Raw genomic sequence first — 20,061 nt, forward strand, 5'->3', positions numbered from 1 at the left:
AACATTCGAGGGTGGTGGGGTCGCGAAGCAGTATTTTTTCGGTGGCGGTATGCTGTGCATCAGACAGGGAGTCTCCACTGTATCGCCTGGGAGAATAGGTCTATTGATAGTGTCTTCTTCTGGAGATATTCTTGCACAGTTGATTCCGTATTTCTAGATTTCCGGAAAGTTTTTGACACCGTTCCTCCCAAGCGACTTCCAATCAAGCTGCGGGCCTATGGAGTATCGTCTCAGTTATGCGACTGGATTCGTGATTTACTGTCAGGAAGGTCGCAGTTCGTAGTAACAGACGGCAAATCATCCCCAGGGAAGCGTCCTGGGACCTCTGCTGGTTCTGACCTATATAAATGACCTGGGTGACAATCTGAGCAGTTCCCTTAGGTTGTTCGCAGATGACGCTGTAATTTACCGTCTAGTGAGGTCATCCGAAGACCAGTATCAGTTGCAAAGCGATTTAGATAAGATTGCTGTATGGTGTGGCATTGACGCTAAATAACGAAAAGTGTGACATGATTTACATGAGTTCCAAAAGAAATCCGTTGGAATTCGATTACTGGATAAATAGTACAATTCTCAAGGCTGTAAATTCAACTAAGTACCTGGGTGTAAAAATTACGAACAACTTCAGTTGGAAAGACCACACAGATAATATTGTGGGGAAGGCGAGCCAAAGGTTGCGTTTCATTGGCAGGACACTTAGAAGATGCAAAAAGTCCACTAAAGAGACACATTATACTATACTCGTTCGTCCTCTGTTAGAATATAGCTGCGCGGTGTGGGATCCTTACCAGGTGGGATTGACGGAGGACGTCGAAGGGGTGCAAAAAAGGGCAGCTCGTTTTGTATTATCACGTAATAGGGGAGAGAATGTGGCAGATATGATCCGCGAGTTGGGGTGGAAGTCGTTAAAGCAAAGACGTTTTCCGTCGCGTGGCCGTGCGGTTCTAGACGCTTCAGTCCAGAACCGCGTGAGTGCTACGGTCGCAGGTTTGAATCCTGCCTCGGGCATGGATGTGTATAATGTGCTTAGCTTAGTTAGGTTTAAGTATTTATGAGTTCTAGGGGACTGATGACCTCAGATGTTAAGTCCCATAGTGCTCAGAGCCATTTGAACCATTTTTTTCGTCGCGGTGAGATCTATTTACGAAATTTCAGTCACCAACTTTCTCTTCCGAAAGCGAAATTATTTTGTTGAGCCCAACATAAATAGGTAGGAATGATCATCAAAATAAAATAAGAGAAATCAGAGCTAGAACAGAAAGGTTTAGGTGTTCGTTTTTCCCGCGCGCTGTTCGGGAGTGGAATCGTAGAGAGACAGTGTGATTGTGGTTCGATGAACTTAAATGTGAATTGCGGAGTAATCATGTAAATGTACATGTAGACGGAAGCTTAGATTCTTTCCGGAATTTATCTCATCAGGTTTTATCTGTGGCCATCGATCATCAGAAACTCCAGCAGTACACAGATCAGCAGCTGCACTTTCCGACTGATGTTTGATGTCTACACTGACTGAGATCTAGGTGGTAAAATATTGGCAGCATCGGCGTAGTAGGGACCTCTAATTCTCCTCTGACGCCCTCAGCAGCGTATGCTCTCGTTTTAACGCTACAGTACCCACAATTCTGCATGTGGTCTTTTCACAGAGTTCTCATTCCCTGCTGTGGCCTTTTCCACCAGACATCACGGCGCCTAGACATCACCAAACTGACAGCCTGCAGCCGCGGGTTGCCCTCTTCGCAGACACACCGAAGCACTACACAACCGTCAGGCAATATTGATGAACGGCCACAACAACAACACAGCAAAGACACCAGCGGCCACCAGGGGCCACTACCGGCCCACATAAACATAAGGAAGAGGTCGCTGCATATCCCGGAACTTTTTTCACACTTCAAACCACGTGATGGAAAATGTTCCGAGGTACTCATCCGCCGAAGCGCTATAAAGGCCAGCGCTCGGCCGCACATCGGCTGGCCTGCCTGTAACAGGTTTAAAAATAACAATAAAGAAAAAAAACTGCACATCGGCAGTTCATCGACCGCCAGCAGACGTGGATAGTTACCGCCCCGGCAGCCCGGCTTGGATCCTCTCGCTGATCTCTGGATTAGGCTTGGTATCTCGGAGAAGTCTCTGGCGGAGACTCGCAGGAAATTATTTCTGTTGTTTTCTATATTTTTCTTCTATGTAGTTGTGATTCGAAGACGGATCAATGTTTTGTGTTGGTGTTATGCTTGGAAAATTTGTTTGGTTAGTTGAACAGTCCAATAAATTGTTTTGGGACTTTCATCGATAGTTTCTTCTTCTTACGCATACATAATATTTCCGATTGGAATTCTTCGCACAGTTGGGGTTTAACATTATCTCTGTTGACTCACCCACTCATAATAGATTACCGTATTCAGTTTTTGAGAGTAGGTGTCCCTTTAAGAAACCTGCCAGTTACTTAAGCTCAACACCATTATTTTATGCCATTGTTCTATTAAAACATTGGTCAGCGAATCGCATATTTACGTGTTTATTAGATAAAATAAATCTCTTTGAGATATTTAATTTCATTATTATTTAGCAGTCAGATGATAAATTTCATTTCCTGCTCATTTTTTTGTAACTATTGTGGATAGAAACTGATTAGTAACTTTTTAAATTATAGCGTGTGTGCGACCTTTTATACTACCAATCTACAGCGAAATTTCTCCATTATGCTTCAGTAAAGGTGGTGTATGAGCAGCTCTCATGCAAATTCAATTGAATCCAAGTGTTACACACACTTCACGAAGCCCGCACGTAGCCAGCTCCGCCATTGCTATCGCCTGTCCACATGAATGCGGTGTATTGGTCATTTCGAGACTTGTTTACTGGTATGCTGTCAATGACCTTTGTTTTAACGGATCCTTCCGTTTTTTTTCGAAAACTGATTACGTTACAGTTATTTAGTTACGTTGAATTTCATGAATGTTGGCAACGCTTGAGCTTCCATTCAGTAGAAATTGACCGGGTGATAAAAAAGTCAGTATAAATTTGAAAACTTAATAAACCACGGAATAATGTAGATAGAGGTAAAAACTGACTCCCGTGCTTGGAATGGCATGGGGTTTTATTAGAACAAAAAAAAACCAACGATTTATTGTTATATATCACAGAGTATATTTAATGCTACTTCCAGTTTGTATTATGTCTGAGAGTAGAAGAAACAAATGTGTCATTCAAGAATTTTACTTAAATTTTCGATGAACTTTTTTGTTCTTCAGATAGGTCTGTTCGTTTAAAATAATGTAAAGATGTCACGTTATCTTTATGAAAATTTCTGTTTATGCCAACATATTTAATAAGGTGCCTTTGTTTGGCACTATGCAGGACTGTACTTTATTGTGTCATGTCACTGACTCCATTCTATTGTTCTTTTAAGTGCGTACTAACTGAAGATGGGTTCCGATGTTATCTAAACCTGTTTTTGAAATTTCGTCCAATTTATCCCATGTAAATTTATCGAATATTAGCTTATAAAACCCTGAAAGTTTACGGACTTCCTCCATCTTTCGACAAATCTGTTACCGCAATATGTTGTGTGTTCTGAAGTCTAGTTTTAGGTTGATTTTCTGAAGTGCAAAGATGACAAGAACTATTGTATGTTATACAGCCTGTTGTCTCTTTTTGGGAGATACTGACATTTTGCATTGGTCCACTTCTTGTGATTTCGAGACATGGAAAATTTGTTTAATTATTTTGTTCATGATAGATTGTAAATGTGATATTTTTACGCAGGCGAGTCCACTGTGAGCTGAAGATGTCTGTTTCATTTTCTGTTCCTTCAAATAAAAGCTCAAAGTAAAACAACGCGAAGTGGACTGTTTAGTGAATACAACTGCCACGAAGGAATATAGAGTTAACAGCGTAGCAACGATCGTTTGTTACCTATGAGTATGTGTATTAAATCCAGATGTCAAAACTACTATTCAGTATGCTATTTCGTAGAAATTTGCAGTTTCCACTGTGCATCAACGTAACTCAGGCAGTCATTGCCACGTGTATCTTAACTTGTAAGTAACCTCTACAGTGCCAATAAGTGACCGGCCTTTTTTTTATACTACTATTACAGTACAAGTCTTTACGTATTTTGGTAAATAATAAAGACAGTTCTTTTTGTTTCTTGAAATTGTCATCTTTGTGTGGTGCAAAGGTCGAAACATTGCCACAGACAAGTACAGTTAAGTTAGATCATTAGTGCCAGTAAGTGAGCCATGTGTTTTTGTAGTGTTATAGAATTGATCTCTAAGTATTTTGATAAATAATGCAGACAAATTACGATTTCTGTAAAATGCTATTTCATTTTGGTGAATAATATCGAATTATTGTTCATGATCAGAGATTTTACTTCCCTCTCTCTGGAACCTTGTCCATCGCAGTAGTACGATTAATAGAATGAAGAAAGTCTTTGATCGGAGCAAATCGAGCAGCTGTCATGCTGATATAAGTGGTTGTGACGCTACCGTATCGTATTTGGTTCTTCTCGTAGTTATACCTGTGTATTATGAAAATACCGGGTGATCAAAAAGTCAGTATAAATTTGAGAACTGAATAAATCACGGAATAATATAGATAGGTAAAAATTGACACACATGCTTGGAATGACATGGGGTTGTTTTAGAACCACCCCATATTTCTAGACGCGTGAAAGATCTCTTGCGGGCGTTGTTTGGTGATGATCGTGTGCTCAGCCGCCACTTTCGTCATGCTTGGCCACCCAGGTCCCCAGACATCAGTCAGTGCGATTGTCGGATTTGGGGTTACCTGAAGTCGCAAGTGTATCGTGATCGACCGACATCTCTAGGGATGCTGAAAGACAACATCCGACGCCAATGCCTCACCATAACTCCGGATATGCTTTACAGTGCTGTTCACAACATTATTCCTCGACTACAGCTATTGTTGAGGAATGATGGTAGACATATTGAGCATTTCTTGTAAAGAACATTATATTTGCTTTGTCTTACTTTGTTATGCTAATTATTGCTATTCTGATCAGATGAAGCGCCATCTGTTGGACATTTTTGGACTTTTGTATTTTTTTAGTTTTAATAAAACCCCATGTCGTTCCAAGCATGTGTGTCAATTTGTACCTCCCTATCTACACTATTCCGTGATTTATTCAGTTCTCAAATTTATACTGACTTTTTGATCACCCGGTACATTGCTTTATCTAGCATCTCTAGTCTGATTCAAGCGTGGACTGTGTATGTTCATAGTCTTCGTTAGAAAACTAGTTTCAAATTAAAAAATTCTTGATGTCGGAGATCTACCAAAGACCCTTCCATGAGAGTGGTATTCAATTATTGGGAAGTGTCAGTTGTTCTAAAACGTAACTCCGCCCGAACGGGCCAGAAAGGCCCATCGGTACCTACCGGCCGCCGTGTCATCCACAGCTCTCAGGTGTCAGTGGATGCAGATATGGAGAGGCATGTGGTCAGCACACCGCTCTCCCGGCCGTACGTCAGTTTACGAGACCGCAGCCGCCACTCCTCGATCAAGTAGCTCCTCAATTTGCCTCCCAAGGGCTGAGCGCACCCCGCTTGCCAACAGCGCCCGGCAGACCGGATGGTCACCCATCAAAGTGTTAGTTCAGCCCGATAGCGCTGAACTTCGGTGATCTGACGGGAACCGGTGTTACCACTGCGTCAAGGCTGTTGGCCTGTCAAACGTTCAGTAAAATAAACTAGAATGAGCCTCAATATTACTGACTAGCCCTTGAAAATGATAAATGTGTACCTTTTGTATCCTGCATCATGTACTTCCACAATTATTTTGTGTACTCTGTTAATTGTATGGAAGGGATATGTAATTTTCTCTGTGATACATATGTGTATTTTACCTTTGCAAATATTATCATAAACAAATAATGAGTCGCAATTCCATTTTTAGGGTTCCGTGCCTCAATTTGTGGGAACGAAACCCGTATAGGATCTCTTTGTTGTCCGTCTGCCTGCCTCTGTGTCAGACTGTTAAGGACCCTTTTTCTCAGGAACGAGTAGACGTATCAAGTTTAAACTGATGTCACATACAAGGGAGGATAGGAAAGCAACGCACAATAATTCTTTTCTCCTCTGGTATTGCAGCTGGAAAGTTGAAATCTCACAACGACGTAGTTTGAAGTTTGAGTTACAAGGGGTAGATTGTTTTCATGTGCATCTCTAGCGAGAGAAGCTTAAACTACGAAGCAAACATGGCGTGCAAGTTACTGCCGTCAACATGTGAAGAGCAGCGAAATGTAGTTCGACATTTGTGGGCCACAGGGCATAAACAGAGTGAAATTCACAGGGAAATGCGTGACGTTATGGGGACGACTGTATGATCCGTAGCAGTGTCCCCGAGTGGAGTGCATTCTTCCAAGTGCGCCGTGTGAACTTCAGTGATTCGACATGCTCCAGGCGGCTGGTTGCAGCTGCAACCTCGCAAAACGTCTAAACCACTGAAGTAGTAATTTTGTACAGCCGACATGTACAACTGATAACCTTATCGCTGCAGTTCATCATTTCCTATTGTGCGGTGTGCGATATTGTTCGTGTAACGTTGAAATTTCGTAAAGCAGGATTCTTTGGGTGCCTAAGAACCTGACAGACAACCATAAGGGTCAGGAAATGATGATAAGCTTGGATGACTTAATGCGTTACGCCGCACAAGCGTATAACTTTCTGAAAGGAATCGTCACTGGTGATGTGTTGTGGACGTACCACTACACTCCCGAAACCAAGCTGGCCTCTACGAAGGGGAAAAATGCTGGTTCCACAGTACGAAAAAAATTGAGAATTACTCAATCAGCTAGGAAAGAGCTTGTGACAGTGTTTTGGAATATGCATGGTGAACACGGGACCAGCGTGAATGCTGCAGCCTATATTAAAACTTCGGTTAAGTTGCGTCGTGCCTTCATGACAAACGCCACAACATTAGTGCTCGCCTAGATGTTGCTGCTCTTGCTCGTGAGGAAATAGCCAAATTTGGATGGGATGTGCTCCAGCATCCATCACACAGTCCAGACCTTGCACCGTCGGACTTTCATCCGTTTGGTTCCATGAAGAAAGTCCCGGCCGCCCAACGATTTGTGACAGGTGTGGAAGTAAAATAAACTGTACGCCGATGGCTGTACTGCAACCAAACGGACTTCTACGAACAGGACGTACCGAAACTGGTATTACGATGGACCTAATGTGTTGAGAACGTTGGTGACTACGTAGGAAAGTAGGCAAAAGATGCAACTTCATTTGTTATTTTTTGTTTTATTACTTATTAAACATTTTTAGCAATAAAGATATTGTTACTTTCCGATCTTCCTTCGTATTGAGATCTATGGACCTACGCCAGAGTAAAAATTTTAAGCTACTAACTATATTCAGTCGAAAGATACGGCCATTTATGTCATATTTTGATACTCTCTTCAAAACCGATAGAGTACTTCCCGTTGACCTAGCATCCTGAAATTTGACAAATAGCAACGTTTCACAGCACAAACAAAGAAAAAATCCGAAAATTCTTAATCTGTAGGTATATATTGTGTCGGCTACTGCGTGGGTCAGCACCGACACAAAAAAAGGAAAGGAGAGAAGTTGCGATGGCCAGTGGCTGAAAAACAAAATGATCTGTACATACATATCCCAATTAATGGAACACTTTATTGCTAAAAAAGAAAGAAACATAACTTCTCGTTATCAAATTGCTTCCTGAGGCTCCTACTTATCCACTATTACTACTCGTAGAACGCAAGCTAAGTATCGTCTTCCTATTACTCAGTACTGATGCTCTCGAAGTCTGCGACCGAACTGGCCCCAACCAGTGATGGGCGGCTGGTTAAACCAGCGTTGACAGGGGGTGCTGAACTCTTGTTGTGGCGTTACCCGCTCTTTCCATTGGCGTGCGGGTCAGAGCCTTCTTGATACCCTTTCGCGACGCTGTGCTGGTCGGCGTACAGTCGACGCTTTAGGACCGTAACACGAAAATACTGATTTTGTCACTTTTCGTTCGGCTGCCCGTTTATCTGGGCGTCTGATAAAATCCCTTGTTCTCCTATGTCACATACTAAGGTCTATGAGGCCGGCCGGAGTGGCCGTGCGGTTCTTGGCGCTACAGTCTGTAGCCGAGCGACCGCTACGGTCGCAGATTCGAATCCTGCCTCAGGCATGGATGTGTGTGATGTCCTTAAGTTAGTTAGGTTTAATTAGTTCTACGTTCTAGGCGACTGATGTCCTCAGAAGTTAAGTCGCATAGTGCTCAGAACCATAAGGTCTATGCTCCGTCGGCAGCACAAAAATTTTAAGCTTCTAAGTCAATTGAGCAAGCAGTAAAGTAAACAAAAGTAAAATTCAGAGTAGGTATTAAAATCCATGGAGAAGAAATAAAAACTCTGAGGTTCGCCGATGACATTGTAATTCTGTCATAGACAGCAAAGGACTTGGAAGAGCAGTTGAACGGAATGGACAGTGTCTTGAAAGGAGGATATAAGATGAACATCAACAAAAGCAAAACGAGGATAGTGGAATGTAGTCGAATTAAGTCGGTGATGCTGAGGAAATTAGATTAGGGAATGAGGCACTTAAAATAGTAAAGAAGTATTGTTATTTGGGGAGCAAAATAACTGATGATGGTCGAAGTATTGGTATTGAATAGAATTGGGGAGAAGAGGAGTTTGTGGCTCACCTTGACCAAAAGAAGGGACCAGTTGGTAGGACATGTTCTGAGGCATCAAGGGATCACAAATTTAGCACTGGAGGGCAGCGTGGAGGATAAAAATCGTAGAGGGAGACCAAGAGATGAATATACTAAGCAGATTCAGAAGTATGTAGGTTACAGTAAGTACTGGGAGATAAACAAGCCTGCACGGGATAGAGTAGCATGAAGAGCTGTATCAAACCACTCTCAGGACTGAAGACCACAACAACAACAACAACATCAACAACAAGTCAATTCAGTCAAAAGATGCGGCCATATACAGGGTTGCCATCTGAAGTTTCCTATGGGATTATCTCGAAAGCTATACATCGGGTAAAAATAGTGGGTAAGACAAGTTCGTAAGCTCAAAGGGGGAGATCATATGGTACTACACGTGGCCCCCAGCCCCCGCCCCCTTGGGTAAACACCTATTTTTTATTGAATATTCGGATTCTCCATAAAAATAATCAAGTTTTGTCTGAAACATTTTTAAACCATTGAGAGATGGCACAGAAATCGAGTAAAAAGTAAAATTGGGGAAGAACTCTGATTTATTTAGAATTATCCGAGAAAGACGCATCAAATCGATAAAAAATGTGCACCAATTCTTTCGTTACGCCAAATTAAGCTATTATTGTACAAAATCTACAGTATCCTACTTTTAGAGTTACCCAGGAACAAGACATGGACGAAGTAGAATGATGTTCTCTTGGGGTGCTTCATTAGTGAGAGTCCCGTTGCCTCTCCGATTTTGGGGTGCTTCATTAGTTGAGTCCCCTTACCTCTCACATGTTGGGGTGCTTAATTAATGAAACTAGCCACAAAGAAATTGTTCCAAAATTATCCCCATTTACTTCAATGCATAAAGTCTATTGTTTGCGAAAGTTGTCCACAGTTTTAAGCAGCAAATCCTGTAGTATGGCTGCTCTTCGAATGCAGTGCTTCACATTGTTCGGGTTGTTGGCTGTCTTTCATAAATAATATTTTTTAAATAACCCCGCAAGAAAAAATCAGGAGTTATTAGGTCTGGTGAACGTGGAGGCCACTGAATTGGTCCGCCACGTCCTATCCACTAACCAGGGTACCGTAAATTTAAAACGTTCCGCACATTTTTAGCATAATGGGGAGCTGGTCTGTACTGTTGGAACCACGTTTGTTTCCTAGTTTCTAAATCAACATCTTCCATTAGCTCCAACAAATAATCACGGAGAAGTTGTAAATAAGATTCCCCAGTAACATTTCAGTCAAAAAAATATGGTCCTATCAAGTGACCGTTTAAAATTCCACACCAGACCATTAACGACCATTAGGTTGATTGTCAACGGGCCTGTGCCAGTGTGGATTGACAGAGGACCAATAATGACAGTCATGACGATTTAGTTCGTCATTTTTTTTTAATGTGGCTTCATCGGTGAACATAGCGTACCTAAAAGAATCATTGTTATCTCTTATCATTTGCAAGGGCCATTGGCAGAAATGCACGCGTATTTGCATATCTTTCGGTGTTAATGCCTGTGTCAGTGTCATGATATTTATGTGCCTTCAAAATCCTCAAAACAGTTGATTTGTGTATTCCACTTCGTCGCTGAAATCACGACTACTAATTTCGGGATCCAGTCGAACACAGGAGAGAAGGGTAAGCGTACGAGCGTCATTTTCATTGTATTTGCGATTTCGAGGTGGACAGTGCATGTATCCAATTCGAGCTCGTTGAGTGCAATTTTGAGTAATGTTTTCGCTTGGATGTCGTCTGTTTGCGAAACGATCCGACTGTGCAGCTGCAGCACAATTGTTATGGCATTCACCTAAATTAACATCATATCAACATTTGCAAAAACAGACCTAATGTCTTATGGGATAACAGCAATCAGTGATTTTATAATGTTACTTAAAATCCGTCTTGATTGCAATTTATTTTATTTTATTTATTCATATGAATAAATAAATAAAAATTTACAATCAAGACGGATTTTAAGTAACAGCATATCAACAATCTCCGTAGGAGGATAGTGAGCCATGTTTCGATAAAGAATAATTTACTTTCGTCAGTTGATGTTTACGGTTCACAATCTGAAAGTGAAGTGACTTATGATCGCATTGCACCGACCTTTATACTGAGCCATAGTTCGCAATTTGGCCACGGTAGCGCCACAGTCGGGTGAGTAATGCAATTGCGAAGAGTTCCCTAACGAGATTTTTATACCATTCTGCCTCCCTCCATCAAAAACTATGGCGGGTAGGATACATTTTGTAAAAAAATAGCTTAATTTGGTGAAATGAAAGAATTGGTGCACATTTGATATCGATTTGATGCGTCGTTCTCGGATCATTCTACGAGGGTCAGTCAAAAAGTAATGCCTCCTATTTTTTTTCTACGTTTAATTGTCAGGAAATTTAAATGCAATTACATAGGTTGAAAACCACAACATTGAGGATCATTTTGTCATTTTTCAATGTAATCTCCGCCCATCTCTACAGTTTTGGTCCATCTTTGAACAAGGGCATGTATCCCAGCACGGTAAAAATCACAGCTCTGCTTCCTAAGCCATTGACGCACGGATGTTTTGACGGCCTCCTCATCTTCAAAATGAATCCCACGATGAGCTTCTTTTAGTGGCCTGAACAGATGGAAGTCTGATGGTGCCAGGTCAGGGCTGTATGGGGGATGAGGCAAAACTTCCCATCCAATTTTGACAATCTCGTCAGAGGTGTGACGACTGGTTTGTGGTCTTGCATTGTCATGCAAAAGAAGAACATCTGCCATTGATTTTGTTGGGCGAACTCGCTGAAGACGTGCTTTGTTTTTTGAGGGTTGTGACGTATTGAACAGAATTTATTGTGCATCCCTGCTCCGAAAAATCAACCAGAATCACACCCTCTGTATCCCAGAAAACTGTTGCCATAACTTTCCCTGCCGATCGCACAGTTTTGAATTTTTTCTTCCTCGGCGAGCTTGTGTGACGCCACTCCATTGACTGCCTCTTTGATTCGGGTTCAAAAAAATGCACCCATGTTTCGTCCCCGGTCACAATTTTTTTCAGAAACTTATCTCCCTCCAAACGGAAGCGCTGCAAGTGTTGGGAGGCTATTGTTTTCCTTGCCTCTTTATTCTGATCGGTTAACATTCTTGGCACCCACCGTGCACAAACTTTTGAGTACCCCAATTGTTTAATAATCGTGATCACACTGCCTTTACTAAGAGAAATAATGCGTCACACTTCATCTGCAGTCACCCGACGGTCACCACGAATGATGTCATCAACTTGCTGAATGTTGTGTGGAGTCACTGCACTCACCGGCCTGCCGCTCCGCTTTTCGTCAGTCAACGGTGTTTGCCCTTCAGCTTCCTTACTCGTACAACGACGAACCCATCGTCTAACAGTGCTGACATCCACTGTCACAACACCATACACCTTCTTCAGTCTTTCATGAATGCGTATGGGCGTTTCACCTTCTGCATTCAAGAATTCAATCACACAACGCTGTCTCAAACGAACATCGATGTCGGCCATCTTACAAACTTCTGCTGTGCTGCCACCTGTTGACACAGAAAGTTACTACTGCAGTGGATTGCAGAAGAAGGTTTGAGGAATGGCGCCAAATTCAAATTTTTCACTTAATTTAATTTTTTTAAGTAGAAAAAAAATGGGAGGCATTACTTTTTGACCGACCCTCGTATATAAATCGGAGTTCTTTCGCAATTTCATTTTTTCTCGATTTCAGCGCCGTCTGTCAATGGTTTAAAAAATGCTACAGAAAAAACTTGATAACTGTTTTACGCAGAATCCGAATCTGCAATAACAAATGGGGGTTTCCATTTAAGATTTTAAAGTTGTATTACGAACTTGTCTTATCCACTATTTTTACCCGATGTATTGTTTTCGAGATAATCTCATCCGAAACTTCAGATGGACCACCCTGTATGTCACATATTTGATAAATAAAAAAGTCACTCATCAAAATCTGTAGGCTACTTCCCGTTAATCTAGAACCATGAAATTTGGTGAAAACAAAGGCGTCGCAGTACAAGTAAAGGAAAAATTGGAAATCGTTAATTTATAATTATATCACACGAAAAAATGTTTCTTTTTTCATTTGTTATCCGACTCCAGACTTGAAATTAAAACATTCTTGAAGTCTTGGAATCCCTAGGACCGATTTCTTGCCTGTATCAATGTTGACAACAGGCAAAAATCGTCAATGTGCTTGATTCCCGGAACGGATGAACTGTCTATCTACGTAATAAAGTTTGTACTGATTCCCGGTGTTGCAAGTCTACTCGCACCAGGCCAATTTTTGTTTTACAAAATTTGACAACTCTAGCTGTCACCAACGCTGGTGCAGTGGTGTACGTCATAGGTACCCAACTACAGGGTGCGCAAAATAGGGCTGTCCCGGAAAATATTTATAAGTCTAACGTGGAGCAGACACTGATTAATAAACAGGAGAACTGCCTATCGCAGAAACTGCTGGAAACCGTGACTATGATGCACCAGTTGATTGCTGCGATGAGTTCTGCCGATGGTTTCTGACTGATGTGTAATCAGTGCTTTTGAACCCTCGGCTTAGCTCGTCAACTCACCGAACATGCGCCATTGTGCATCAGGAAACTCCCCATCATTACTCTGAAGAGCCGTTGCATAATTTCATAATTAGTGTTTGTTGGGCAATGTCTGGTGTCCGCATCGTAAAACGATTTTTTCACCAAACTGTTAACGCTAACTGGTATGTCCAAAAACTGTGTATCCATACGTGAATCAGCTCACAAAAGATAAACGACTGTTTGAATATTTTTAGCAAGACGCAGCAACAGTATGCACTGCCTTGACATCCTTGTGACCTGTTCTCGAACTCTTTGAATGACGAGAGGACAATCAGCAGAGGCAGTGCAATTTATCGTACATTGACGGCTTAATGACTTACTGCTGAGAACTGCAACGTCAGTGAGTTTACACAGGTTAGAGTGCTACTACAGCAGTCCCCACCCACAGAAGTAAGGAGTGTGGGGTCAAGTGACGTAAAACAGTGCTGTCGCTGGCCATAATAGTCGAGGCAGCGACATTTAGTTTTCAGCTGAACCCTGTTGATACCAAACTTGGAGTTTGTTATTATATAATTCAGAATCATCCCTAACTAGTAGCAGGAGGGGAAAAATCCTCCTTCTCAATAACTGAACCGTCAGCGTGTTGGAATGCCAAGCACGGAGACCCGGATTCGATTCCCGGCTGGGATGGGAGATTTTCTCCCCTCAGGGACTGGGTGTTGTGCTGTCCTCATCATCATTTCATTCCCATCGTCGACGCGCAATTCGCCCAATGTGGCGCCGCCCTCAATAAAACTTGCACTTGGCGGCCGATCTTCCTACCTGGGAGCTCCCGGTCCCTGACACCATAGGATCATTTTCAGGGGAAGAATCTAAATGTGGTTGACCAAAGGCGCCGTGGAGGTGTGGAACGCTTTGTCAGACTTGCGAAAGCTTGTTAAGTGCCGGTGAATTGGAAGATCGACTATAGGAAGGGAGAAATAGTGCGTCATCACGCTTCTTTAAAAACTCATGTTTTTGTATTCAGAGGGATTTCTCATGTCAAATGGCTGGGCCGCCGACTTCGTGTCGCCCTTGGCCAGTCTCGGTAAGCTGCGACATATCTGTTTTTCTCACGTGGAGTCTTGCTCTTAAGTTTGTACCTACCGTGCTGCTAGTTTTCGCTACTTCTGTTAGCACCTGCCCGTGTGGTTTCAGGCACTGACTTCTGTTGTGCAACGAACTGCCTCCTTTGCTTTCTCTGATTTTTATAATTAACCTTCAGTGTAATAGTCTGATCGCAAAAGTAGTTTAGCGATAAGTGAAACATGTTTTATGTCGTCTCGACAAGGCATAGAACGATGATTTTTTTCTAGCGCTGTATGATAACTCTATGTTTTCTTTTTCTTTTTTTTCTTTTTACAAAATCTCTCGTTTCATATTACAAGTCAACAGTTTTCGAATAAAACCTGAATTAAACATCGAAAATTTCCATTTTGTTATAAATATTGTTTACTTTTACATAACAGATAGGAGAATAACTACTTGGAACAAAAATGTTGCGTAGGTTATGTATAACTTTATATTTCCTCACTTAGTTACTAGACAGTTCATCGCTTCTGATTTCTAGGGGAATTTAGTAAGACATTTGCCGCACATGGTAACAAAGCGATCGAAATGAGGTAATGCCTGACAGCTATGCAACACACCTATCGTACTGGTAAAGCAGTTGCAGTCTTAACTGACCGAGGCTACTACGAAAGTTACCGTAGTCTAGGCTCTCTTATGATAGTCTATGGTAGCCTACGGCAATTTTACAACTCTAACGAGAACGCAAGCAGACTATGCGTATACCAAGGCTGTTAGGCGTAGTCCGTGCCCCCATCTTACAATAGTGGATAATGGGTTGCATTAGAATGTAGTAGACCGAACACAATACGTCGGCATTTTGTCGCCACAGTTCTCAATCAACGACATCCCTACAAGAGCCAAATTACGCGTTTCTGGTAAGGGGTCGTCTTTCAGAAATAATCAGTTTGCGTCATACACAAAGAACTAAACGCTGTCGTTGTTTTCCCCACATACAACATATTTTGGCAAATATGGGGGAAAATACTGGGCGTGTCTTTGTTACAAAAGTCTTGCTGGAGTTCATGAAACCAAAGATCACGCCCCTCGTAGGAAAAGTGCAAACAGTCACCAAAGGAAATTTTTGTTGGTAAGGAGGAAATTAAAAGGATGTGACTCTATTACAACTCTGCGAGGGAGAAGTGAAAGCTGTTCTGTACGCTGCTCGGTTTGGCGTTAGGTTCTCTTCAAACGTAACCTGCTTCGAGTAATTCTTAAAGTGACCTCTGATAACGATTAGTCGCGTTCCATTAGTCCATTAGTGATGTATCAGTTTGGATTCACTCCGTGCTGCATCGTTACTTTGTTTTGTGTCAGATGACGCCAGGACGCATTTCATGGCTGCCAATCACACCTTGTCCACGGCCACTGATCACTGTGTTTCACTATCGAAATATGCTACTGTTCAAATTAAATGGACGCCTCTGTTAGGAGCTGCCGAAACTGCACGATTCATTTCTTAGTTTACATTACAACGATTGGAGGACGTGATTTTCAACTATAACGACTGCATTTGTTCGTATTTCTGTCTGGGAGATATGGCTCTGAGCACTATGCGACTTAACTTCTGACGTCATCAGTCCCCTAGAATTAGGGGACCGCTACGGTCGCAGGTTTGAATCCTGCCTCGGGCATGGATGTGTGTGATGTCCTTAGGTTAGTTAGGTTTAATTAGTTCTAAGTTCTAGGGGACTGATGACATCAGAAATTAAGACCCATAGTACTCAGAGCCATTTGAATCAAACCTAACTAACCTAAGGACATCACACACATTGATGCCCGAGGCAGGATGCGAACCAGCGATAGTAGCGGTCGCGCAGCTCCAGACTGTAGCGCCTAGAACCGCTCGCCCACCCTGGCCGGCTGTCTGAGAGATATCATCTGAAATGAAGCTTCAGCATATGCGCCTGCTAATTATCTGACCCGATAATTGAATACCATAGATGTGTGTCTCTTACTGACAGCACATCTTAACAACCTCACCTCAGACTGTCTGTGGCATTTGATAATTTCGAGCGAACAGAATAAAATAAACTAATATTTTATATTCGCCTAATACTAATGACGTTTAATAGCACTGTTCATATTTGGAACCATACTTCTTCAGCTGCCACTTGAATGCCAGAATTCTAACAAAATTATGTTAAATTTGTTTCTGTAAAAATTGTCAATAATTTCATGCTGCAAACAACACTAATACTATTGTCTTTTTTTATCTGTCAAGCTATATACGAGGGATGTTCGGTAAGTAGGGTCCAGTTGGTCGTGAAATGAATTGTTCAAAAATGGCTCTGAGCACTATGTGACTTAACTTCTGAGGTCATCAGTCGCCTAGAACTTAGAACTAATTAAACCTAACTAACCTAAGCACATCACACACATCCATGCCCGAGGCAGTATTCGAACTTGCGACCGTAGCGGTCGCTCGGTTCCAGACTCTAGCGCCTAGAACCGCATGGCCACTCCGGCCGGCCGGGAAATGGAAAACACGGAGGAAATCAAAAATGTTTCAGTAGCGACAGCTAGCTCCACCTTCCAGCTACATGTCTACATAGTCGCCGCTCCGGCTTGGACGTTCGTCGTAGCGTTTTACCAGCTTTCCAATATCCTCGTCATAGAAGGCAGCTGCCAGTGCTTTTCGCCGGTTTCCTAAACTGGTCCACAGTTTGTTGTCTGCGCCAAAAATTTGTCTTCATAGCCAGCGGTTCATGTAAGCAAAGATGAAAATGAGAGAGAGCCAAGTCCGGACTGAATGCTGGGTGACCAAACACTTTCCATCGAAAATGCTGCGGGAGCGTCCTTATTGCCCCTCCGGTGTGTGGCCGAGAATTGTCATGAAGCAGGAACCGCATGACAGTTGTGTTATGTGGGCTGCATGACATCAGGCGAAATCTCTCACATGCACTCATACTTGGCGGTGGACTCTAGTGTTCAAGGCATCTTTACGTGCTTACTGTGCACTCAGAACTGTAGAGAGCGACGTGACACGATCGACAGGCGTAGTAGAGACACAGTCCAACACATATGTGCAAAGCTTAGTCAAATTTTCACTGTGGCTTCCTTTTCGTGCCTGATCAGACCTTACTTTCTGAGTAGCCCTTGTAGTATAGAAGATGAATGTTTATCAACAGCCGTGTTGTAAAGTGATTAAATACTTTAACAGCGTCCTCATTCATCTATAGTGGTTTAAGTTCTATGTTGATTTCTGAAATATTTTCCGACCAGCTGGTATTCGAGACATAGCCCCATTGTTTTATAGTACTGATGTCGGGCACGTGGTCTGTCAATCGAAGCCTTCGTGGCGTAATCTTCTGGCCAATGTTACTTTGTTGCATTATTTATTCAAGTTCTTGGTTCTCCCTTCGTCTCTAGAATTCCGCAACTAGCACTGGACGAAGGTTATTTCCGAAAACATTTCCTCAAATATTAATAAGTTTTTCATCTACCTTTATCGTACTCAAGAGAATAGTTCCATAGAGTGTCACTAGAACTATTATTACGTTATAAGGTTTCATTTTAGTTTTGCACCAGATTGGTATTTATAAGTTCAAATGGCTCTGAGAACTATGGGACTTAACACCTAAAGTCATCAGTCCCCTAGAACTTCGAACTACTTACATCTAACTAAGGACATCACACACATCCATGCCCAAGGCAGGATTCTAACCTGCGACAGTAGCGGTCGCGCGGTTCCGGACTGAAGCGCTTAGAACCGCTCGGCCACACCGGCCGGCTATTTATAAGTGACAGTCCAATGAAAATGAGGGATATGGGACAAAACAGGACATGTGTGAGTAGGACTCGCGCTCTGAGGGTCACGAACATACCCAATAAAGTATATAGGTACTAATAAGCACTATGGGACTTAACTGCTGAGGTCATCAGTCCCCTAAAAATTAGAACTACTTAAACCTAACTAACCTAAGGACATCACATACATCCATGGCCGAGGCAGGATTCGAACCTGCGACCGTAGAGGTCACACCGCTCCAGACTGCAGTGCCCAGAACCGCTCGGCCACTACGGCCGGCCATAATGATAAAAATAATAACAATTATTATTATTAAGGCTCAATAACCTGGTGCAAGGTTTGCGACTTGTATGAACTTGTACTACCACTGAAAGGGAACGAACAGTTCAATGTGTAATTCCGTCTACGTGGTGTTTATGGCGGCTCCTCACATTGTTGAGTGGTGAAGGCTAAGTTAAAAAACTGGAAAGTCCGTGATCCGACCGAGATTCGATCCCGCGACCTTTCGAATTCAATGCAGGTCCCTTACTGCTTTACCACCAGGCTCAACATGTATAAGGCGGGTTGTTCATCTATATGTTTCGCTGAGAGAGTTTGCGAGTATGAAACTATGTGACATACAGGGCTGTATCTTTTGACTTCATTGACGTAGAAGCTTAAATTATTTACTCCGCCAAGGGACCGTAAACATAAATTTCAACTTGATACCTCCACCCGCTCGTGAGAAAAAAGGGTCTTTACAGACGGCCGTATCTTTTCATTGCATTGACTGAGAGGCTTAAATTTTTTACACTGCCCAGGGCCCGTAGACCTCAGTATTTGACGTAAATGTCAACTCCATACTTCTATCCGTTTCTGAGAAAAAGAGGTCTTAACAGACAGACAGACGGAAAGACAGGCAAATAGGACAACAGGCGCAAGTTAAATAACAGGCCAATGCTGTAGATTTGTAAAACCGAAATTGGATTCCATCTGGACCTGGCGACTTATTTGTTTTCAACTCTTTCAGTTATTTCTCTACACTAGAGATGCTTATTACTAGACCGCGGATTTTAGGTAAAAACCTATTTTGTTCCTGAGTTCGTATTTGCATCAAAATTTGTACTTATGCGTTTCATGACTATTTACATTTAATAGCGTTAATTCTATACGACCTAAAAAAGCCTATTTCGGCGTTAGTGCCTATTTTTTCTTATTTCGGCTTTAATATCCTAAAAAGTGCCTGTTTCATCATATACGACAGTGGCTCCAAGTTTTTCCACACTATACAACAGATGGAAAAAAATATCTTCTGCACAGCGTGCAGCAAGGTGGCTAGTTGATATGCGCTCATGCTTCGAATTTGCCTAACACTTCGCTCTTTTTTTTATTTTTTATATCGCTATCTCTGTTAATACCAAATACTCTTTGTAGGTGTTTTATTATTCATATTTAAAAAATATGATCACGGATCTTTAGGTTGAAACCCATTTTTTTTCCTAAGCTCCAATTTGGATATAAGTTGGTACTTATGCGTTTCATGACTAACTAAACTGAATACCGTTAGTTCTATAGGACCTACATTTGCGTATTTCGACGTTGACGCCTAATTTTGCCTAGTTCGGTATCAAAATCCTAAAAAGTACGTATTTCGGTAATCTGACATAAAGTTCTTGTGTTTTCAAAGATTAGAAAAAGGAAGTAAACTTAGGGCTTTACGTCTCGTCGAAGGCGAAGGTCGTTAGAGACTGTTTACAATTCCTTTGCTTGCCATACTACCAACAGCACTCGGCACGGTTGAATGTTCATCCATCCAAGTACGCGCCGAGCTCGACAGTGCTTGACTTCGGTGAGCGAATGGGAACCGGTCAAAGAGTCGAGTTTCACATTAAAATCGAACGTCGGAGTACTAAATGTTATATTTGAAAATATTTCGTTCGTAGGATTCTGGCCAGCTCTGTATTTTCGCAAGGAGACGGTTTCATAG

This window comes from Schistocerca gregaria, chromosome X (genome assembly GCF_023897955.1).
Source record: "Schistocerca gregaria isolate iqSchGreg1 chromosome X, iqSchGreg1.2, whole genome shotgun sequence".
NCBI lineage: Eukaryota > Metazoa > Arthropoda > Insecta > Orthoptera > Acrididae > Schistocerca > Schistocerca gregaria.